The following is a 24,968-nucleotide window of genomic DNA, read 5'->3' on the forward strand; positions in this document are numbered from 1 at the left end:
TAGAAACACCAAGTGGCCCCCTGTCCACAATGTGCACAAAGGGGCCCAACTCCCTATCACCAATATCACAACCTACCCATGCACATGTGCTGAATCCAGCAAAGCAGCGGCTCTGTGAGCCACACTGACTATGCAAGTGACACTGCATGCCCAATAGCATCCAAAAAACATGACATGGCCCACGAATCGACATGGAGGTGGCCCAGTGCGGATCACATCCGTAAAGGAGCACGTTACACTCTGACATATCCACATGCACCCACAACCCATCCTGTACAATACACGCAGCAGACGAACAATGCACCAGGCCACAAAATCTGTCCGAGAGCACATATGACCCAAGTCAAAAACAATTCAGCCCCCGAAAAGCACACAATTGAAAGGCACCCCGCCTCAAAGAGAGAAGGGTACACGAAATCAGAGCTGCAGAGGCAACTCCCCCACAATGCAGCACACACACATAGCAATCACAGAACATCAGCAATGACGGCAATGTGGTACAAAGTGCAACACCAACACCACAGGACAGAGCTCACAACAGGTTCCTCTCGTGCAAATTAACTGTCCACTCGCATCTGGCATTGCCTGACACTGTGTGATGATAATGTACAGGTACTACCACGCATCCGTCATGTAGTCGAAAAACACACTGACTGCCATCAAATAGCCCTCGCCACCAAAACAGTCACAATGTACATTGGCATGCAGTCTGAATGTAAATATTTGCAAATCTTGAACATACATGTGAAACTCTGTTAACCAGCATCTCCCCTTTACATTGCAGAGGAACAAACAACACCTCCTGCAGAGCACACCACACTTCTCATCATTGATGATGAAGATGACAACCTGCACATATGTCAAGACACCCTCCAACGGATAATGGAGATCCTCCGCACCCCATCCCCAGGAGCAGGGCAGGCCAGCTGCCTCGAGGTGACCCCACCACCTGCACAGACCACACAGCAGGAAACACACACCACCACGGCTGTCTCCAAGGACCCCCGACCAATACATGGAATTCCAACAGCGTGTGTGGGGTTGACAGGTGGAGTTGGCTGAACAGCTGCTGGTGGGTTTCGAGCTCGTGGCAGCCAAACTCGATGCCATACGTGGGTGTCTGAGTCTCATCAGGGACCACGTACTGTCCCTATTGGACACCCCCTATACGCACCATGCCACACCACAGACCTTGGCTAACCTCGCTGGGGCCATTAATCGGATACAAGAACTGTCTGGTCAGACAGGCACCAGCGATGACAGCACAGAGTTGGCACAGATGCGGAGGTCAATGGAGACCATGGAGCATATGCAGGCTGGAAGTATGGCTGCCACGGCTGGACACCAGTGAGTAGTAGCTGGGAACCTCAATGCCCTGTAGTTCATCATCTTGCCATTGCTGCCACTGAGCCTGTCCCAGATGACTGCAGCAGGAACGTCGACACACACAGCTCCGACCCCTGATGTGTCAGTGGCACACCGTGATGCAGCCCCATCACCTTCGCAGCCTGATATGTCAGTGGCACACAGTGATGCAGCCATTACTCCGCCACCCACACCGGACACAGAACCCGTATCAGGGGAGTAGGATGGGGATGGAAATGACTGTGTGAGGAAGGAGGCAGTAGCATCCATCACCACCATATGGCCTGTCCCTGCCTGGTTCTGACCTATGCATCATGCCCTGGGACAACACCTCCCACTGACCCCTGGAACACTCTGCGACATCCACCCAGACCCCGACACGGGCTGCAATATCCTCACTGCTGGACAATCACACAGCAAGCTTGCTGCAGACTGCACTCCCCCTCTTCCAAATCACTTTTTAATCCCAAAAGGACTCTGGTTGGCCCACTACTGGGCTTCAATGTAATGTGGGCTTGGTTGGCCATGTACAGCTCCAGCTCCGTCAATCACCTGAATGTGAATAAAACATTCTAAATCATACAGATGTGTCAGGTCTATGTTCACTCACGTTTGGAAGTATGGCTGGATGTAGGGACAATAATTGCACATGAAGGTACACCCTGGTAACTGACATCTATGCGCATGTGTATCCCTGAGACACATGGTAAATTGGATGACTGTGAAGGTGAGTACTAGCTGTGTCCCCATTGCACATCAACAACAATCTCACAACCCCCCAGCGTAGGCACACGTCCATGTTTTGAATAGGGCCATGTGTAGGAATGAGCAAATCGAAAGCAGGCCAGATGTGGTGTCCTACATCACATGTGACATCCGAACTTCACGTTGCATACCTACCCACACACATCTGTGTGGACACGTCCTGTTACAATTCATAACATTGCCCCACATGGTCTGAGTTTGGACACCATACTCACATTGCTGAAGTCACGTAAGTGCACAGGTCGGCCAGCAACTACCCCAAAACAATGTCTGGCTCACAGAGGTGAAGCTTGCAAAAGGGAGCCACCCCCATTGTACATGCGTCAGTGAGTTCCTCCCTGTGTAGGGACGATGCTCATTATGGCACACGAGTGGACAATCTAATCAACACTCATCACAGTTAGACACCAGCGGAGTTGCATAGACTTTATTGGCATGTATGTGTCAGTACGGACGAGGCAACGGCCACAACAGGCAGGGACATGCTTAAGATACTTACACGCAGCATGGGAACATGTCGAGGTTCAGAAAATGGTGAGGCAAAAATGGACAATCATCACGGATAGCAATGGTCTCAGCCCACCTTGCCGTGCTGGACGAGTCATGTGTTGTTTGGTGTCTGCCCATTGCCCCTTGTGAGGAGGCACGACTCACTGCCCATGTGATCAGCATAGTGCTCTGCCACCGGAGTGCGCCGATAGTCTGCTCTGCTAACAGTGATCAGGTGAAAGGGTCCGACAGGTTCACATGTCGTGCTACATTGCCATGTGTGTGCTCTCCCACCAGCAGTGTGTCCGAATTGGTAACGTTACCAAACGACGCTGTGTTGCTTAGACCATGAACCTACATCCCCTTTGCACAGGTGTGTGTACACATGCGTAGTTCCACGCACATGCATCCAGAGTCCTGACGAAGGCAGACATGTCCTCTGTTGTGGTGGGATATGTGAGCATTCCCCACGATGCAACAAGTTGTTGGGACCTGTGCTTTGGCTGACAATCCAATGTGGCTGCAGGAACGTAGTTACTCGTCCATGAATGCCCGCGCAGCTTCATGTGCGATGTGTTCCAATAGTACGTTGTTGTCGTGTTCAAGGAACACCAGGGTTAGCCAATCCATTAAGTGGTCTGGGCAGGTGTGCTCTGCCCACAACGTTTCACCAATGAGCAACACAGCCCAATAGGGGAGCGCCTCGATGTGGTCACTGCACACGAGGAGTTGTGCAATCTCCCATGCACAACTGCCAGTATATACGCAGTATGTCAAGGCATCCCATGCACGGCTGTCTTGGTTACACTCCTGTTCGTGGTCCAACAGGGGGCCAGACACAAGTCATAGTCCAATTCATCTACGGTTGTGATGGATAGGCAGACATCCATGGGACACTCGAATGTGCATGTTCGGCAGTGGAACCAGGGCTGAACGCAGGTGATGTAGGCAAGGCGGAAGCTCAGCCGGTAACTGCCCAATAAATGCAGCATTCATGCACGGTACTGTTCCACGTGACGGGGGTTGTGCATGTGCCTGGGATGGTCTGCCATTGCGTTGGTATGTCTCGTGGAACCGGCACTCTTCTGAACTGTGGCAGTTGTGTGGAGGATATGCCACAGCTCTGAGCAATGATTCGGTTGTGTGTGCAAAGTTGGGGAGAGTGACTTGCTGTTTCTGTGAGTGTCAATGGCATCCCATGCGGGGGTACCTCAGGCAGGGGCTTCTGTGTGCGGGGTGTGGATAAGTTGGATAGTTCATTTGCACAATGCGTGGTGTGGGAGTCGTCCCCATCTGCCATGGCATCTCTCTCAGGGTGTTCCAGCCGCGTTCTGGACCAAGGTCAGTGGTGCAGGTGTCCTCCTGCCTTCTGAATTGGAACAAAGGAGCTTTCATCCCTAATGTTTGTCTGACTACTACTTGCGTTTTCGGAATGTGATGTGGCTTTGGTGCTGAGATTGAGACAAGGCCATGGGCTCATGGTGTACCGATGGCGATACACATACACATGTTGGCATGTGGAGCCAGGTGCCCAAGAGGCCTTGAGCTGCTTGTGCAATCTCACTCCGTCTCTCTTCATCGCTCTCTCCCTCCCTCTCTTTCCTTTGTTGGTTGCATGGCACACCTTCTTCTCTTGGATTTTGTCTTCCAGGCTTTGTCCTACAGATTGTCCAGTGAGGACCCGCTAGGTCTCATCCGAATGGTTGTTTTGGCTTTTGTTTGGATGGTGTTTTGTGTTGGTGGTTGCATTGCTGTATGACGATTCTCCATTTTCTGGCCACGCATGTATGTTGATTTTCCTGCTAGTGCGACATCAGGCAAAATATTTTGTTTTGGTATTCGTAGTGTTGATGTGCAGTTTCTTTGTCTGGGGTTGGGGAGGTCCGGGGGGGGGGGAGGGTTGCGGGCCTGGGTGTCAGGTCGGTGGGTGCTGTGGCCCTCTTGGGTGTCCGTGCTGCATGGGCAGTTGCTCGGGGGCATCTGTTGTTCTTCATGTGTGGCTATGGGCTGTGCTCCCTTGTCTGGTACAGGTTGTGGTCCGACTTTGCGCCAGGTCAGAGCAGGTGTTAATTTCCTGGTGCTAACATGCCTTATCGCATGTTTTGTGTTCTTATCGCAGATCTGTCTGGTCGTTGAGAATGTTGCGGAGTGATGTTGTCGCTGCTTTTTGCTCGGGAATGCCTACTCTGCATCTCATTAGCTATAGTTGCCGGGGTCATCCGTGGGGATGTTTGTTGCGGATGCTAGCGCCGGAAAAGTGGTGCTGTAGGCTGTTTGCACCGGCTTGAGAATGGGGCATTACATTTATGACGACTTTGGCTGAGCTAAAGTGCCGTTAAATCGGAGATACACCTGTAGAGACGCTGCATGGCAGTGGAGTGCTCCTACACCAGACAGGCCGCTCTACCTGATCATAAGGTTGTTGCTGACACAGAGCCCTTTGACACCTTTAGGCCAGAGTGTAACTAACGTGGCTGGTTCCCTGCAGAGTTTAAAGTCATATCTGCCAGCCTGCACCTGACGCAGAACAGCACAGGAAGCCAGCACAGCTGGCACCAACATTGGGTCCATGGGATGGGAGCGGGTACATCCCAGCACAGCTGGCACTAACACTGGGTCCATGGGATGGGAGCGGGCACATCACTGCACAGCTGGCACCAACACTGGGTCCATGGGATGGGAGCGGGTACATCACAGCACAGCTGGCACCAAGACTGGGTCTGTGGGATCGAAGCGGGTACATCCCAGCACAGCTGGCACCAAGACTGGGTCTGTGGGATGAAAGCGGGTACATCCCAGAACAGCTGGCACCAACACTGGGTCCATGGGATGGAAGCGGGTACATCACTGCACAGCTGGCACCAACACTGGGTCTGTGGGATGGAAGCGGGTACATCCTAGCACAGCTGGCACCAACACTGGGTCTGTGGGATGGAAGCGGGTACATCCCAGCACAGCTGGCACCAACACTGGGTCTGTGGGATGGAAGCGGGTACATCCTAGCACAGCTGGCACCAACACTGGGTCTGTGGGATGGAAGCGGGTACATCCCAGCACAGCTGGCACCAACACTGGGTCTGTGGGATGGAAGCGGGTACATCCTAGCACAGCTGGCACCAACACTGGGTCTGTGGGATGGAAGCGGGTACATCCCAGCACACCTGGCACCAACACTGGGTCCATGGGATGGGAGCGGGTACATCACAGGGAGCCAGCCCAGCTGGCACCAACACTGAGTACATGGGATCGAAGTGGGCACATCACCCCAGCATTCAAGCTATGGTGGGGCCTTGTTTCCTCTCGTTGCTCGTGCTGGCCTGCTGCCTTATCTGGCCGAATCTGCCTCATGCTTCATAGTCTATCTCCACCCTCTTTGGTGCTCCCGCCCTCATTCCTTTCTACTAAATCTCTCTGCTCTTTGGTCCTGTCTTCCCATGCTTCCTGCTGCCACACCCTCGTTTTTATATGTTCACTTCCTCATCCTTTTGTCTGTGGATCTCCCTTCTTCACACGTTTTGCTATTGTTTTCTGCTGGTTTTCTCTTATACTTTCTGCTGTCCGAACCCCCTGTTTTGTCTTCTGTTCGTCATCCTTTCAGCTGCCCTGCCCCTTCTATGTTGCTCCGCTATTCAGAGTTTCTCCTGTCCCTTTCCTCTCCAAGATCATCCATTCCTCACCCTTCCAGCTGTTCCTCACGGTCTCTCTTGTCCCTTTCGCCTCTCCTCTCCTTAATCCCCTCTTCCTCATCTTTCCATCTCTCCGGTCCCTTCATAGTTGCTCTGTTCCTCACGGTCTCTCCTATCCCTTTCCCCTCTCTTCCCCTTGATCCCCTCTTCCTCATCTTTCCATCTCTCCTGTCCCTTCTTAGTTGCTCTGTTCCTCATGGTCTCCTGTCCCTTTCCCCTCTCTTCTCCTTGATTCCCTCTTCCTCATCTTTCCATCTCTCCGGTCCCTTCTTAGTTGCTCTGTTCCTCACGGTCTCGCCTGTCCCTTCCCCATCTCTTCTCCTTGATCCTCTGTTCCTCACGGTCTCTCCTGTCCCTTTCCCCTCTCTTCTCCTTGATCCCCTCTTCCTCATCTTTCCATCTCTCCGGTCCCTTCTTAGTTGCTCTGTTCCTCACGGTCTCCTGTCCCTTCCCCTTCTCTTCTCCTTGATCCTCTGTTCCTCGCGGTCTCCTGTCCCTTTCCCCTCTCTTCTCCTTAATCCTCTGTTCCTCACGGTCTCCTGTCCCTTTCCCCTCTCTTCTCCTTGATCCCCTCTTCCTCATCTTTCCATCTCTCCTGTCCCTTCTTAGTTGCTCTGTTCCTCACGGTCTCCTGTCCCTTTCCCCTCTCTTCTCCTTAATCCTCTGTTCCTCACGGTCTCTCCTGTCCCTTTCCCCTCTCTTCTCCTTGATCCCCTCTTCCTCATCTTTCCATCTCTCCGGTCCCTTCTTAGTTGCTCTGTTCCTCGCGGTCTCCTGTCCCTTTCCCCTCTCTTCTCCTTAATCCTCTGTTCCTCACGGTCTCCTGTCCCTTTCCCCTCTCTTCTCCTTGATCCCCTCTTCCTCATCTTTCCATCTCTCCTGTCCCTTCTTAGTTGCTCTGTTCCTCATGGTCTCCTGTCCCTTTCCCCTCTCTTCTCCTTAATCCTCTGTTCCTCACGGTCTCTCCTGTCCCTTTCCCCTCTCTTCTCCTTGATCCCCTCTTCCTCATCTTTCCATCTCTCCGGTCCCTTCTTAGTTGCTCTGTTCCTCACGGTCTCTCCTATCCCTTTCCCCTCTCTTCTCCTTAATCCTCTGTTCCTCACGGTCTCCTGTCCCTTTCCCCTCTCTTCTCCTTGATCCCCTCTTCCTCATCTTTCCATCTCTCCTGTCCCTTCTTAGTTGCTCTGTTCCTCACGGTCTCCTGTCCCTTTCCCCTCTCTTCTCCTTAATCCTCTGTTCCTCACGGTCTCTCCTGTCCCTTTCCCCTCTCTTCTCCTTGATCCCCTCTTCCTCATCTTTCCATCTCTCCTGTCCCTTCTTAGTTGCTCTGTTCCTCACGGTCTCCTGTCCCTTTCCCCTCTCTTCTCCTTAATCCTCTGTTCCTCACGGTCTCTCCTGTCCCTTTCCCCTCTCTTCTCCTTGATCCCCTCTTCCTCATCTTTCCATCTCTCCTGTCCCTTCTTAGTTGCTCTGTTCCTCACGGTCTCCTGTCCCTTTCCCCTCTCTTCCCCTTGATCCTCTGTTCCTCACGGTCTCTCCTGTCCCTTTCCCCTCTCTTCTCCTTGATCCCCTCTTCCTCATCTTTCCATCTCTCCGGTCCCTTCTTAGTTGCTCTGTTCCTCACGGTCTCGCCTGTCCCTTCCCCCTCTCTCCTCCTTGATCCTCTGTTCCTCACGGTCTCCTGTCCCTTTCCCCTCTCTTCTCCTTGATCCCCTCTTCCTCATCTTTCCATCTCTCCTGTCCCTTCTTAGTTGCTCTGTTCCTCACGGTCTCCTGTCCCTTTCCCCTCTCTTCTCCTTAATCCTCTGTTCCTCACGGTCTCTCCTGTCCCTTTCCCCTCTCTTCTCCTTGATCCCCTCTTCCTCATCTTTCCATCTCTCCTGTCCCTTCTTAGTTGCTCTGTTCCTCATGGTCTCCTGTCCCTTTCCCCTCTCTTCTCCTTAATCCTCTGTTCCTCACGGTCTCTCCTGTCCCTTTCCCCTCTCTTCTCCTTGATCCCCTCTTCCTCATCTTTCCATCTCTCCTGTCCCTTCTTAGTTGCTCTGTTCCTCACGGTCTCCTGTCCCTTTCCCCTCTCTTCTCCTTAATCCTCTGTTCCTCACGGTCTCTCCTGTCCCTTTCCCCTCTCTTCTCCTTGATCCCCTCTTCCTCATCTTTCCATCTCTCCTGTCCCTTCTTAGTTGCTCTGTTCCTCACGGTCTCCTGTCCCTTTCCCCTCTCTTCTCCTTAATCATCTGTTCCTCACGGTCTCTCCTGTCCCTTTCCCCTCTCTTCTCCTTGATCCCCTCTTCCTCATCTTTCCATCTCTCCGGTCCCTTCTTAGTTGCTCTGTTCCTCACGGTCTCGCCTGTCCCTTCCCCCTCTCTTCTCCTTGATCCTCTGTTCCTCACGGTCTCCTGTCCCTTTCCCCTCTCTTCTCCTTGATCCCCTCTTCCTCATCTTTCCATCTCTCCTGTCCCTTCTTAGTTGCTCTGTTCCTCACGGTCTCCTGTCCCTTTCCCCTCTCTTCTCCTTAATCCTCTGTTCCTCACGGTCTCTCCTGTCCCTTTCCCCTCTCTTCTCCTTGATCCCCTCTTCCTCATCTTTCCATCTCTCCGGTCCCTTCTTAGTTGCTCTGTTCCTCGCGGTCTCCTGTCCCTTTCCCCTCTCTTCTCCTTAATCCTCTGTTCCTCACGGTCTCCTGTCCCTTTCCCCTCTCTTCTCCTTGATCCCCTCTTCCTCATCTTTCCATCTCTCCTGTCCCTTCTTAGTTGCTCTGTTCCTCACGGTCTCCTGTCCCTTTCCCCTCTCTTCTCCTTAATCCTCTGTTCCTCACGGTCTCTCCTGTCCCTTTCCTCTCTCTTCTCCTTGATCCCCTCTTCCTCATCTTTCCATCTCTCCGGTCCCTTCTTAGTTGCTCTGTTCCTCACGGTCTCGCCTGTCCCTTCCCCCTCTCTTCTCCTTGATCCTCTGTTCCTCACGGTCTCCTGTCCCTTTCCCCTCTCTTCTCCTTGATCCCCTCTTCCTCATCTTTCCATCTCTCCTGTCCCTTCTTAGTTGCTCTGTTCCACACGGTCTCCTGTCCCTTTCCCCTCTCTTCTCCTTAATCCTCTGTTCCTCACGGTCTCTCCTGTCCCTTTCCCCTCTCTTCTCCTAGATCCCCTCTTCCTCATCTTTCCATCTCTCCGGTCCCTTCTTAGTTGCTCTGTTCCTCACGGTCTCGCCTGTCCCTTCCCCCTCTCTTCTCCTTGATCCTCTGTTCCTCACGGTCTCCTGTCCCTTTCCCCTCTCTTCTCCTTGATCCCCTCTTCCTCATCTTTCCATCTCTCCTGTCCCTTCTTAGTTGCTCTGTTCCTCACGGTCTCCTGTCCCTTTCCCCTCTCTTCTCCTTAATCCTCTGTTCCTCACGGTCTCTCCTGTCCCTTTCCCCTCTCTTCTCCTTGATCCCCTCTTCCTCATCTTTCCATCTCTCCTGTCCCTTCTTAGTTGCTCTGTTCCTCACGGTCTCCTGTCCCTTTCCCCTCTCTTCTCCTTAATCCTCTGTTCCTCACGGTCTCTCCTGTCCCTTTCCCCTCTCTTCTCCTTGATCCCCTCTTCCTCATCTTTCCATCTCTCCGGTCCCTTCTTAGTTGCTCTGTTCCTCACGGTCTCTCCTGTCCCTTCCCCCTCTCTTCTCCATGATCCCTTCTTCTTCTCCCTGTCTGCTGTGCCGCTGTCTGTCCTCGTCGTTTCGTATTTCTCTTTGTGGCCCACTCTTCCTCACCCTCTCTGGTTTATCTCCCCGTTTCTTCACCATCTTGTCTGCATCCTTTCTGAAGTCCCATTTCCATTTTTGGGCTTCTCTTCATAACCCTTTCCCTCGCACCTGCCGCTCTTTTCCTTTACACATTCTGCAGTTGTCTCCTCTGGTTTAGTCTTCTCCCGCTTTATTCTTTATACTGGCAGTCTTTATCTCACTCTTTTTCATGCTTTGTTCTGCTTCTCTTCCTTCTTCACCTTCCCCCTCAACAATTGATCTGTATCTCTCCCCTGTTGGTTCTATCTTCCGTCTACTGATAATAACTATTGAAGCACCATTGAGTGACCGAAAGGCGAGCCAAAGTGCAGCGCAGATCTACCTCATAAATGAACATCCCTTACTCACCTCTGCCCATGGCGCAGTCGCCTCCTACATCACCCGTCTTCATCTCCTGTGGGCCATGTGACTCTCGCCTCGCAAGGTATCCTAAGAAAGGCACCCACATGGTCCAGCTGCCATCTCCCAAACCACGCAGTCTCCATTGCTTGTTGACCCTCTCACTCACGAACGAAGCCTACTGCCTGACAGTGTTGTACAGTTACCCATACGAATGACTGACTCTTGGTGATATTTTATCCACTGCCTCTTGGTGATATTGTATCCACTGCCTCTAGGTGATATTGTATCCACTGCCTCTAGGTGATATTTTATCCTCTGCCTCTTGGTGATATCTTATCCACTGCCTCTAGGTGATATTTTATCCACTGCCCAGTGGTGATATTTTATCCACAGCCTCTTGGTGATATTTTATCCACTGCTTCTAGGTGATATTTTATCCTCTGCCTCTTGGTGATATCGTATCCATTGCCCATTGGTGATATTTTATCCACTGCCTCTTGGTGATATCTTATCCACTGCCTCTTGGTGATATCTTATCCACTGCCTCTAGGTGATATTTTATCCACTGCCCATTGGTGATATTTTATCCACTGCCTCTAGGTGATATTTTATCCACTGCCTCTAGGTGATATGTTACCCACTGCCTCTAGGTGATATTTTACCCACTGCCTCTAGGTGATATTTTATCCACTGCCTCTAGGTGATATGGATATTGTATCCACTGCCTCTAGGTGATATTGTATCCACTGTCCAGTGGTGATATTTTATCCACTGCTCAGTGGTGATATTTTATTCACTGCCTCTAGGTGATATCCACTGTTCAGTGGTGATATTTTATCCACTGTCTCTTGGTGATATTTTATCCACTGCCACTAGGTGATATTTTATCCACTGTCCAGTGGTGATATTTTATCCACTGTCCAGTGGTGATATTTTATCCACTGCCCAGTGGTGATATTTTATCCACTGCCCAGTGGTGATATTTTATCCACTGTCTCTTGGTGATATTTTATCCACTGCCACTAGGTGATATTTTATCCACTGTCCAGTGGTGATACTTTATCCACTGTCCAGTGGTGATATTTTATCCACTGCCCAGTGGTGATATTTTATCCACTGCCCAGTGGTGATATTTTATCCACTGTCTCTTGGTGATATTTTATCCACTGCCCAGTGGTGATATTTTATCCACTGCCTCTAGGTGATATTTTATCCACTGTCCAGTGGTGATATTTTATCCACTGCCCAGTGGTAATATTTTATCCACTGCCTCTAGGTTATATCCACTGCTCAGGGGTGATATTTTATCCACTGCCTCTTGGTGATATTTTACCCACCGCCCGGTGGTGATATTTTATCCACTGCCTCTAGGTGATATTTTATCCACTGCCCAGTGGTGGTATTTTATCCACTGCCTCGTGGTGATATTTTATCCACTGCCCAGTGGTGATATTTTATCCTCTGCACAGTGGTGATATTTTATCCACTCCCACTTGGTGATATTTTATCCAATGCCCTTTGGTGATATTTTAGCCACTGCCCAGTGGTGATATTCCCTCCTGCTTCAGACTGTCCTACCATCTTCAAGCCGATGACCCCCTGGTCTGTTTCTATTGGTGCAGTTTCAGCTCACCCCTCCAATCAAAGACTCTGGAGCCTCGTGACAGGTCTGCATCTGATGGCCCTTGGCTCCCTGATGCTGGATTCTTCATAGACCGAGATGCTCAACCACCCGGCCGCCGAGCCACGGTCCTTTCGACCCCTCTGCTTCCTCCGGACACCCTTCCCTTCAGCCAGGAGCCTAGAGGTGAGCGTGGAAGGAACCATCCGTCCCTGCCACCAGGTCCCAGACACTCCCTATTAAAAGACTCTGCCATCGCCTCCTCCTGTAGCAACAAGGCGCGTGCGGCGGAAAAATGACCCTACCGCGCGAGGATATCCACTTAAGAGGTGCTAGTTACTTCCATTATGGGGGGACCCGAGGATGGTCGATCTCACCCGTGCAATGTCCTCATCTGTGAGGCAGCCTCCTTGGAGGGTCACCCTGCGAGGAACAGATATAGCTTATACCTCGGCTCCCTGGAAAGTAATATTTTCAGCTTGGCTGTTTATAGCTTTGGTCCATGCCAGCTCCTCCTGTTAATGTATAGGATTTTAGCAGGGCCGTGGCTTCGGGGAGAGGGGGTTGGGGTGTTACACCACCCCAATAAATGTATTATCTAGTAATTAGTGGTTAGAGGTGCTTTCACTTGGGTATGGAGAGGTGGCTGTCGGATTTCACCAGACATTTTAACTCACGTGCACTCTCTCTCTCTTCCCGGTTTTGAAGGTCTTTAAAATATTGCTCATTTTGCAAAAAAAGATTTTTTAATACCACTAACAATCTGCACTCGCCTCCCTCTCCCTAACCTCTTCTGCCCCTTTCATGCCCTGATTCTCATGTAATATATTTTAATATGACATGCCAGCATGATGCTGTGAAGGCAGAAGCTTGCACCCCCCTCCCCCAATCTTACTGACTAAGCTACGCCCAAGGAGTTTAGTCTTCCACTTCACAAACAGTGACCCATGACTTACATTTTCCTGCATGCCATTTTGAACCCCAATGCCAGGTTACAGGATAATTAAGTGATAAGTATCCCTTTTGCAAGCAAGAAAAATAAGTGGGTGTTTACTCAGTGCCTGGAAATATGTGCAACAAGAAGACACACTTTCAGAAATGAACCATGTGTCGTGCATGCCAAAAAAAAGTGTGTATGTGCCAAGCTTACTGCTGAGGTCCAAGGTGAACTGTGCCTTGCACACAACTCCTTGCACCATCATGCACACAGCGCAGTGCCAAGCAGTGTGGTTGGCTAAGCCCATAGAATGTGCAAACATGCCTCAAAACATACCAACCACCCACAGCCGAGTCATTGGCAACCATGCACCTGGTCAGAATGAACAAAGCGTTGGTCTTTGGCATACACATGAAGCTCCACAGCCGTCCATAAAAGAATCTAGGGATCATTCTGCAATACAATCCATTATTACAGTACACTAGTGTGCAATAGCATCATCAGCCATTATCCAAGACAACGTATGTCTAAACAACACAAAAAAACAACTAAATACAATATCTACAGACCATCCTGGCTCCAACAAAACCCAAGAACTACAAAGCATGCACAGGTTTCGAAAGTGCTGTGGGATCGTACAAATGGCAGTGAAGCATTATACACATGTGCATAACATACCAGCTTGTCTGCTACCTCCCTTCATGTCTCACTGCCAGGAGACAACCCACCTAAGGTATGTCAAAAAGGAGAGTCCCCTGTCCCATCTCCCATCATGCATTCTCTCGCTGATCAGGAGGCGGGGAAGTTTGAATGCAGGATGCTTGTCACTCTGGATGGTGCACTGGGGTACAGGGCACCGCCCCTGCTTTTAAACTGCGCTGTGTTAGGTATCCTTTTGGTCCAGGATGTGCCTACTTTCTCAGCAGAGATTAGTATGAAGCGTCTTTGGCTGGACCACGTAGTTGCCAGCTTTCTGCTGTGAGTAGCGTACCCAATGTACCTCACGACCTTACTATATGTTGAGCCACCAAGTTTTGTCCTAAGTCACCCACAAGCAGCCATCTTGTCCCAGAGCTATCTGCACACTGCCTTAGCGAGGACCCGTCTCCTTGTCCGATACCTCTGAGAAGGTGAGCAGACAGGTCTGGCTTTTCAGGGCCACTGGCTGACCCTAAAGGAGCGGGAGTTGTGTTCCTCGACCACCACTACCAATGGTCATCCAAGGCAGCTTAGCCACGTGGACTGTTCCTGGTTGACTGTGTCACTGTCATACTTTCTTCAGAACAGCGTAGGTTGTGCCAGATATTGCTGCAGTCCATTCCATGCCAGACATGGCGGGCAGTGCTTCAACCAGAAGACTGCACTTGTCAATCCGGTAACCCCCATAGAAGGACAGGCCAGGATGTGAATCAAGGCTCTCATCCAGGGCTTTAAATGGGATCAAAAACTGGTGGGTCTCTCAAAGGGGCGTGGCCAATGTAGTTATGGGCGTGGCTTAAAATCACATAAGCTAAAACCTGTGCTTAGCATAGCGTGCCGCACGACTGGTATTTTGCTGCTTCTGTCATTGCGTACAGATATATAATACAACAAGCAACATTACACCTAAACCAAGCCTGAACTATTGGCTTTGTCAATGGTTGTTAGTTGCATAAGATAAATAGGCAACAACTCTGGCTTCCTTGTATGCACTATTGAAAATGCTTCAGTTGTGAAATGATGAGACTTTTAAATGAACTACAACGAGTCTCTTTGAAGTTCCTTCAAAGGCACTGAAGAGTGGGACTGCTGCAGAGTTAAGATGAAGGTGGGGGCAAGAATGGAGAGCCCGATAGGGACCCGCCCCAGCGCCTGCTTTTAAGAACTGCCGGTGCTGAGCACCGGCAGGACCCGGCCCACTTAAAGCCATGCTCTCATCTCAGCCACACCTACTCGCGTTAATGTTTTTGTGGATCAGGCTCATCGTTTGCAACGGGCATTGACTGCTGTGATTGTAGAACAGAAATTAGGCACATCTGTTCCAGACACATGCCCTGTACAAGCGCCTCAAGACAGGACCCTCTTCGAGTGGGAGCGCCGACAGAAACCGTTTCTAGCACAGAAATGATTTAATTCCACTAGCTACAACTGGTGGACACACTGTCGCATCAGGGCGTGTTTCTCAAAGTGTGACGCACTTCCGTTGTGAGGGGCACTTGAAGGTTCTGGACAGAACCAATGTGCTCACATCTCCCTATCCCGAAGGCGTGCAGTGCGTCGATGTATTAAGGTTAGCGGGCTCGATTCACAGAACTAACTTAAGACAAAATCCTAAACTTACTACCATTTTGGGATTCACAGAAGGCACTTACTCATTTTGGTATTCACAGAAGTTAGGAGCCCTAACTTTAGGACTCCTAAATGCCTTCTGTGAATACCGAAAGTCTTAAAGTTAGGATTCTTCTCAGTTTAGGAGTAGTAAAGTTAGGACTCCTAACTTCTGTGACTTTAAGACTTTCGGTATTCACAGAAGGTATTTAGGAGTCCAAAAGTTAGGAGTCCTAACTTTACTACTCCTAAACTGAGAAGAATCCTAATTTTAAGACTTTCGGTTTTCACAGAAAGCATTTAGGAGTCCTACAGTTAGGACTCCTAACTTCTGTGAATACCGAAATGAGTAAGTGCCTTCTTTGAATACCAAAATGAGTAAGTGCCTTCTGTGAATACCAAAATGGTAGTAAATTTAGGATTTTGTCTTAAGTTAGTTCTGTGAATCGGGCCCAGCGACTTGGCAGCACAATATATATTTATTTTGACATTTTTACACAGCACGGACTGGAACCAGGAAAGGCGAGAGCGCGCTTTACAAAGAGAGGAGTAAACCTAATTGTAAACACAGAGAAACTCATAAATGTTTGTTCTTATAATGCACAAAGTCACAAGGCTTGTCTGTCACAAACTTCCAGTCACGTTCACAAATACGAAGATTACTACCCGTAGATGACCACACGAAATCGTGAATTCTGCATCTCTTTTAAGTTGTTGGGACATAACAAAATATCTTCATAGTTCATTCAGTTTCAAACACACGAGGAAAATAAATTGAGCAAACAAAATTAGCTCACAAAAACGTCACACCAATTTTCAACACTGATTACCATTGGTGAATGAATACAGCCAGCCTACAGCAAAAACCACGCCGTGGCCTAAACGTAGGACAATAATGAAACACTGCAAGCCGAGGGCAGCCCAAATAATCGCGGTCTATGCAAAACATTACTTGCATAATGAATACCAGGCCCAACCTTACTGTTCTGTTCTTTGGGGCACTATATGGTGTGACAAAGTAACAGGAGAAATTACATATTGTTAGGAACCAATTTAAAAAAAGCATTGAAAATGCAATAGGTCTCGCCCTCGTTTAAGATAAAGCAATTCTTTTTTTAATTAGGCCGATTTTTAGCTTTGCTTTTATTAGTGTTTTTCAAACTTCCATGTACATAACATGCATATGTATGCATATATGTATATGTATGCATGCATTTATATTTGTATTTATTTAGATATGCAGATGTTTATATATGTATGTAGATATATACACAAACATATATATGCACATATATACATATATATGTGCAAATGTGTGCGCGTAGAGAGGTAGAGAGAGGTCGAGGTACAGAGAAGTAGAAAGGTATACAGGTAGAGAGAGGTAGAGAGAGAGGTAGAGAGTGGTAGAGAGAGAGAGAGAGAGAATAGAGAGTGAGTAGTAGAGAGTTAGTAGTAGAGAGAGAGTAGTAGAGAGAGAGTAGTAGAGAGTAGTAGAGAGTGACTAGAGAGTAGAGAGTAGTAGAGAGGGTAGTAGAGAGTGAGTAGTAGAGAGTAGTAGAGAGTGAGTAGTAGAGAGTAGTAGAGTGAGTAGTAGAGAGTGAGTAGTAGAGAGTGAGTAGTAGAGAGTGAGTAGTAGACAGTAGTAGAGAGTGAGTAATAGAGAGTAGATAGTAGAGTGAGTATAGAGTGAGCAGTAGAGAGTGAGTAGTAGAGAGTAGTAGAGAGTGAGTAGTAGAGAGTAGAGTGTAGTAGAGAGTGAGTAGTAGACAGTGGTAGAGAGTGAGTAGTAGAGAGTAGATAGTAGAGTGTAGTAGAGAGTGAGTAGTAGAGTGAGTAGTAGAATGAGTAGTAGAGAGTGAGTAGTAGAGAGTGAGTAGAGAGTGAGCAGTAGAGAGTGAGTAGTAGAGAGTGAGTAGTAGAGAGTAGCGTGTAGTAGAGAGTGAGTAGCAAAGAGTAGTTGAGAGTGAGTAGTAGAGAGTGAGTAGTAGAGAATGAGTAGTAGAGAGTGAGTAGTAGAGAGTGAGTAGCAGAGAGTGAGTAGTAGAGAGTAGTAGACAGTGAGTAGTAGAGAGTGGTAGAGAGTGAGTAGTAGAGAGTAGAGTGTAGTAGAGAGTGAGTAGTAGAAAGTGTGTAGTAGAGAGGGTGTAGGAGAGAGTGTGTAGGAGAGAGTGTGTAGGAGAGAGTGAGTAGTAGAGAGTAGTAGAGAGTGATAGAGAGTAATAGAGAGTGAGTAGTAGAGAGTGAGTAGTATAGAGTGGTAGAGAGTGAGTAGTAGAGGGTAGAGGGTAGAGAGTAGAGTGTAGTAGAGTGAGTAGTAGAGAGTGAGTAGTAGAGAGTAGAGAGTCGTAGAGAGAGAGTAGTAGAGAGTGATTAGAGAGTGAGTACACCAGTAGCAATTTATTCACTCACCCATCACCACACCCAATTATGCAAACACACCCACTGGTTAACACACAAAGCGCAATACTAGCAGCAGAAGAGTACTTCACCGTAGACGCAACCTGAACTACATCTGAAGCTGTCTTCTGCACCTGCTCAATTTCAAACACTTATTTCAGATATGGAGCCACACTGCTTCTGGCCAATGCATGCATTGACTTTGAGCATTTTCATAAAAGGTACAGTTTATCTCTGGGTATTGCAGCTTCAGGTGTGTGATGAATTCGCAACTGATAAGTCACACTGAAAACTGAGCAGACAAGGAACATCTTTTACTTTGCAACCTGAGTTGTGTTCGCGAACCATGAATTCACCTACTGCTTGGCATGCTCTCTCCGTGAATCCTCATATTGAATCTAACACTTACTTATTAGCTTAAAACATAAGGAAAACCCCCAGAATACAAAGTGCCGTGAAGTACAGCTTACAGCAAGCGAAACAGCTAGTTGAAGCTGCCCGCGATAACAAACGCATGCGATGTCTTTAAAAAAAAAGTGCAGCAAGCTTACAATAAACCTACTGTGTCACGCCGCTGGTGAGAGATCCAATCCCGCAGGGCGTGGATTAAAGGAGACAGGGTGGCAGCAATCAGAGAGCGGCATGCCTTCAGTGTAATCATTGCACTGCCTTTGGCATAATTCGTGACGCAAAAGGACGTGCGCAAATCAAAACTTAAGGCGGAGCTGGGAGGAGGCTTCTGGAATTGTATTGATTCCAAGAAGCCTTGTATGACAAGACAGCGCATGCGCTGCCTACGTCAGGCCGAGACCTAAAAAGTAGGATGTGTGAGAGGCAATGAGAGACAGCACATGGGAAGGACGATACAATGTGGTATATGGATAAATATCATAATAGGATCCTGCAATATGACAGTGTGAGAAGCTAGTGAGTAGTAAAGTAGACAGTAAACATTTTATAACAGACTGAAAGATAACAGTGGTGAGCCTTTGTGCCCTGGGTAAAGCCCTGAGCAAGGTGCATGCCAGGAAACATCCTAACACGGGGTCTGATTGCTTCAAACAGAGATGAATTCTGGGTAGGCCCCACTTGTGAGTGTCACAGTCATGGTACTGCCCGCTGCCCAGCCTGGCACTCATCGAACATTCTGTGGGTGTGCGAGTGACGCTGTCAGAATGGCAAAGAGCTGCCCTCGCCAGCCCATGTGAAAACAGGAGCAGGTAGCCTCTTGCTACCTCTGCATTGCATTGGCACACGGCGTGGCCTGTCGCTCTCAGGGCTGCGAGCATACCTGTGCCCCCAGCACCCGGGCCAGGGATGCCCACCGTGGCCCCTGGCCACTGTCTACCAGCATCGAAGCCAGCCCTTCCCACCAGCCCTCAGTCCAGACCCTTCACCACAAAGGCATACAGCATCTCCTACAGTGCCCCAAGCCCCCCCCTCTCTTGCATTGCCTAATGCCCTTTAACCCTGCCTGGCTCTCGCATGCCCCCTCTGCCTGTCTTTTGCAACATGTGTGGCTCCTTACCAACTGCCCTGCCGCTTGCCTCGCATCTTACTCTTGCCCCGGTCTCTTACCCCTGCCCCTATCCCGTGCATTGCACATGGCTCGTTACAGTTGCTCTGGCCTCCTGCGCCCCCACTTACCTCTCGCATTACCCTTTACCTCTCCGTCTCACTCTTGCCCCACCTGTTTGTTTCATCACCTACTACCCCTGCTCCTGTCCCCTGCTCCTGTCCCTTGCACTGCCCCATCCCTGCCCATTGGCTTACTCCTTGCTCCTGCCCCTGTGTCTCTCATTGTCTTTGCCCCAGCACTTGGACTCATTTGCATTACTCCTAGTCAATGTCCATATATTGCATGACCCCAGTGCCTCGGCCCTAAAGTCACCCCAGCTCTTACTTTGGCTGTCCCGCTTCTTTATCTCTTCACTCCAGTCCCCGGCTCTCCAGCTCCACTGCCCCTGGGTTTCCCTCTCTCTCCATCTTTCTCCCCCCCCTCTCTTTTCTCTGTGCCCTCTGCTCTCCCCGCACCCCCTCTCTGCACTCTTTACACCTTCTGATGGATTAACTTGTGCTTCCTGATTGCACCCTCTGTATCTCCCTCGCTCCCCTCCACCTCCTCCTTCCTTCCCATGTGGTTTCAGTTTGTCCCTGTAACCCTTATTTTCCCCATGCTCTCCCTGTCTGACCCCTGTACCTTCTAAATGCCCCTTGTGCCCCAGTAACACTTGTTTGGGCCCCTTTGACCCTATTTGCTCCCATCTACTTCTTTTTGCCTTTGGTAGCTCAGCTGTCCTCACCCTGTATCTCCAGTGTGAGTCATGTGCTTCACTTGTCCATATACCTCCCGTGTGCAGCCCTGCCCCTCATTTACCCCTTCTACCTCCTGTTTGTACCACCTTGTACCTCCTGTTCGTATCCCCCACATACTACTAGATTGCTCCCCCTGTTTCTCCAGTATGAGCCCTGTGCCTCCTTTGTCCATGTACAACCCGCTCACTCTCTATCTACCTCCCTTGTGCACTCCCTCTACCTCTTGCCCACCTTGTATCCCCTGTTTATGACACCCCCATACTGCTCGAATGCTCCCCTTGTATCTCCGGTGTGAGCCATGTGTTTGTCCTACATACCACCTGTTTGCTTTCCACATAGCTCCCGTGTGCACCCCTTGTACCCCATTTAACCCTTGTATCTCCCATTTGTTTCACCTCCATAGTACTGATTGCTTCTCTCTACCTCCTGTTGGCACTCCCTGTACCTCATTTGTCACATGTGCCTCCCCTCTATACCCCTGTTCCCACAGGCGTTTGGTTATAAAAACTCTTGGGGCCTTGGCTCTATCTGTAATGTAAGGCAGGGGCCCTGGGCCTGACAAGCACCTTTCACCCTTCACCCTGGCCGAGGGAGGCAGCAGTGTGAGAAGAGGAGGGTGAGGCCAGGAGGCAGCAGTGCTGTGTGAGCAGAGGAGGGTGATGCCGGGATGCAGCAGTGCTGTGTGAGCAGGGGAGGGTGAGGCCGGGCAGTGCTGTGTGAGCAGAGGAGGGTGAGGCAAGGAGGCAGCAGTGCTGTGTGAGCAGAGGAGGGTGAGGCAGGGAGGCAGCAGTGCTGTGTGAGCAGAGGAGGGTGAGGCCCAGAGGCAGCAGTGCTGTGTGAGCAGAGGAGGGTGAGGCAGGGAGACAGCAGTGCTGTGTGAGCAGAGGAGGGTGAGGCCGGGAGGCAGCAGTGCTGTGTGAGCAGAGGAGGGTGAGGCCCGGAGGCAGCAGTGCTGTGTGAACAGAGGAGGGTGAGGTCGAGAGGCAGCAGTGCTGTGTGAGGAGAGGAGGGTGAGGCCAGGAGGCAGCAGTGCTGTGTGAGCAGAGGAGGGTGAGGCAGGGAGGCAGCAGTGCTGTGTAAGCAGAGGAGGGTGAGGCAGGGAGGCAGCAGTGCGGTGTGAGCAGAGGAGGGTGAGGTCGGGAGGCAGCAATGCTGTGTGAGCAGAGGAGGGTGAGGCCGGGAGGCAGCAGTGCTGTGTGAGCAGAGGAGGGTGAGGCCCGGAGGCAGCAATGCTGTGTGAGCAGAGGAGGGTGAGGCAGGGAGGCAGCAGTGCAGTGTGAGCAGAGGAGGGTGAGGTCGGGAGGCATCAGTGCTGTGTGAGCAGAGGTGGGTGAGGCCGAGAGGCAGCAGTGCTGTGTGAGAAGAGGAGGGTGAGGCCGGGAGGCAGCAGTGCTGTGTGAGCAGAGGAGGGTGAGGCAGGGAGGCAGCAGTGCTGTGTGAGCAGAGGAGGGTGAGGCCGGGAGGCAGCAGTGCTGTGTGAGCAGAGGAGGGTGAGGCCGGCAGGCAGCAGTGCTGTGTGAGCAGAGGAGGGTGAGACCGGGAGGCAGCAGTGATGTGTGAGCAGAGGAGGGTGAGGCCGAGAGGCAGCAGTGCTGTGTGAGAAGAGGAGGGTGAGGCCGGGAAGCAGCAGTGCTGTGTGAGCAGAGGAGGGTGAGGCCAGGAGGCAGCAGTGCTGTGTGAGCAGAGGAGGGTGAGGCCCGGAGGCAGCAGTGCTGTGTGAGCAGAGGAGGGTGAGGCAGGGAGGCAGCAGTGCTGTGTGAGCAGAGCAGGGTGAGGCAGGGAGGCAGCAGTGCTGTGTGAGCAGAGCAGGGTGAGGCAGGGAGGCAGCAGTGCTGTGTGAGCAGAGGAGGGTGAGGTAGGGAGGCAGCAGTGCTGTGTGAGCAGATGAGGGTGAGGCCCGGAGGCAGCAGTGCTGTGTGAGCAGAGGAGGGTGAGGCTCGGAGGCAGCAGTGCTGTGTGAGCAGAGGAGGGTGAGGCAGGGAAGCAGCAGTGCTGTGTGAGCAGAGCAGGGGGAGGCCGGGAGGCAGCAGTGCTGTGTGAGCAGAGGAGGGTGAGGCCGGGAGGCAGCAGTGCTGTGTGAGCAGAGGAGGGTGAGGCCCGGAGGCAGCAGTGCTGTGTGAGCAGAGGAGGGTGAGGCTGGGAGGCAGCAGTGTGAGCAGAGGAGGGTGAGGCAGTGGCACAAGGCAGGGAGGCTGCAGCTCGCTGTACTGCACAGTGTCCTTTTCATATGGACCTGGGGTTAGAGGGAGCAGCATCTCTGGATGATGCTGCAGGGAGTCTGGGACAGGCAGGGCCCCCTCTTCCTTTACAGAGTGTTATTACCAAAGCATCGCCACAATACACCTGACATTTGTTTCATTCATTGGAGAAACGCCCTCATTTCCATGCTCCACCTAAGATTACCTCCCCTCGGTTTGGAACGCATGCCTTTTTGTCATCCTGTAACGGGTAAGCTACCCCTTAACTTACCTCTGATTTACAATGGCTAAAATAAATTCGAGATGTTCTTTTCGCCTTTCTATGTGTGTCTGTTATTTTTGTGCAGCACTCACCCAGGCAAGAGGCTGCTTCAAGGCACTAATAAACACAAGCAGGATCCAAAGCCGCTGAGTATATAAACCTGCACCCATGCCTCACGGCCTCCTTTCCATAATGTACCATAAATAGGTGCACTGTCATGATACGTGTTCTGAACGCCTCACGTCATTGTTCTCAGCTGTGCTGGGCTGCAAAAGCAATCCTTGCACACCTTTGTGTTTCCCTACAACGTGCGCATTATTCAATAATTGCAGATGCGTGCATTTTTTAATGTATGGTTATGTATTGCCTCATAATTTGCTGCTTTGCAATTAAATGTAGATGAACATGAACAACATACATTGAAATGTAAATCATATCTTTCCCCGCCTACGTGATAGCGTTGTGGTTTGGACCTCCGCTATGTCTGGCAAGGAGGATATAAGATGGTATGTCCGCGTGGGCATATTGCCTATGTTAATTAGATCTCCATTTATTTTTACAGTTCTTTGCAGCATGAACCGGACCCAATTGCATTGAAGTTCTTTCCAACAGAACCAAACTCTGTTTTGCACTTTTTTAAACCAGTTTAGGCACAGTAAGGTTAGATGATTTGTCCAGAATCACAGGATGTTTAGCTGAGGCCGGGATTTGAACCCGGTTCCCTGTGTACGAATGTGGCCACTATGCCACATCTTTTTCTCAATGACTTGTTTCCTAATTTCTGGGGCCGAGGGGTTCAGCTTGGGTGGCCAGCGCTGGTTGATTGGCACTAAACACATTTAATAAACAGGGGCGTTATCGATAGTCCACGACATGGCTCATTGACTGGTCTTTTCCATGAACCATGGCACTCCGGAGAGTGGGCATCCTGCAGGCTAGGCTGGGCCTCTCGCCCTGAAGGGCCTGCACAAATGACCGGCTGGCCCCACCATAATTCAGTGACTCTGGCTCCCGTGACCCTCAGTTTCACCAGTAGCCCATGTTTGCTCTCTCTGTATGTGTAGTTTCCTGCTCTCTCTGTAGCTGTAGTTTCCACTGTACCTCCTGTTGCTTCCAGTAACTCCGGTTTGCTGCCCACCTGCATCTTGTTTCCTTCTGTGCCCCATGTTGCCATTCTCTTGACTTGCTGTGTGCCCTTCCTGTACCCATAACCCACCTTAAAACAGGCGCCACCACGCCCACGTCTTTGTAGCTCTCTCATGATTCCCCTGCAGCCTCAAAGCACTTACTTTTTACCCTGTACCCTGTAGGACCCCTGCCCTCTTCTGTCTCCGCTAGCTCCATGTTGTTACCCTTTAGTCACATGCCATCTGCCCTCACCTTGTCTCTCCCTCTTATTTCCTCCGCTGCCCCGGTAGATACCACCCTCGCATATGGGGGGCACAAATACCTTCCTCTCATGACACTATAACCTGTGGGAGGCCTGAACTCTCCTATTTTGCCCCGATTGTCTTGTCCTCTCATCTATCGACCATGTGCCCTCTGCACCTTCAGAACACATGGATGGTTCATTTGCCGACCATGCCCCCACCATCGCCTATAGAGCATCTGCCTCTTACCCCCTGGATCTATAGAATTAAGGTTTTCTGTGTTTCCTGCCAATGTCCCTGCCCTCACCAGTAAGGCCCATCGTGCCCCTTAGTGACTAGCACCTATGGAACACATGCATCCTTTTATTTACTGCCCATGTGCCACCCGACGCCTGTAGGCCTCTGCCCATTAGCCGCAGCACCTGTTGAGCACATGCATCTGTATTTGTCCGTGGGACACGTGCCCCCAGTTGAGCTACCCTGCACTGTTAGAACACGTTTCACCTGTATTCTCTCCCCCTCCCTTTCATCTGTAAAACATACATCCCCCGTGCCCCCACCCCTCCCTCACACCTGTAGGACACCAGCACCTTATTGGTCCCACCTCTGTATATCCTGTAGAACACGTGTACTCAAAATGTGCTCCCGAACCATTCAACTGCGGGGCACCTATCCAGTGTACTTGTTCCCCCATACCTTCACGGAACTCCCGTCCTGTGATCTCCTTACTTCTCACCTTTAGAGCACCTGCCTCCTGTAGTGCTTACCCCGCTCATCCCCTTGAAAAACACGCGTCCCGTGGAATCCCCCTTCACCTGTAGAAACATGCCATCTGAACTTCCTGTCCCGTTTTCACTACCCTCCCTTTCACCGTGCTTTCTGTTCCCTTCACCTGTATTCATACCTGCCCTCTGCATACCTTCCCTTTGCCATCACACCTGAAATACACATTATCCCCTAGAATTTGCCCCTTTCACCTGTAGAAACATGTCCTCTGAAGTACCTGCCCCCTGTGTTTACTGCCCCTCCTGTTCACCGCCCTTCTGTTCCCTTCACCTGTATTGATACCTGCCCCTGCATGTCTTACCTTTGCCTTCACACCTAAATAACACGTGTCCCCTAGAATGTCCCTTTCACC

At 50.6% G+C, this 24,968-nt stretch overlaps 1 protein-coding gene across 1 annotated transcript in view; it reads right to left on the reverse strand.

The window, feature by feature from the left end:
- The window catches only part of DGKI (diacylglycerol kinase iota), a 1,070,690-nt gene that overhangs the window by 1,044,593 nt on the left and 1,129 nt on the right, over nt 1-24,968 (reverse strand). The gene's annotated exons all lie outside the window — the stretch shown is intronic.

This window comes from Triturus cristatus, chromosome 4_1 (genome assembly GCF_964204655.1).
Source record: "Triturus cristatus chromosome 4_1, aTriCri1.1, whole genome shotgun sequence".
NCBI lineage: Eukaryota > Metazoa > Chordata > Amphibia > Caudata > Salamandridae > Triturus > Triturus cristatus.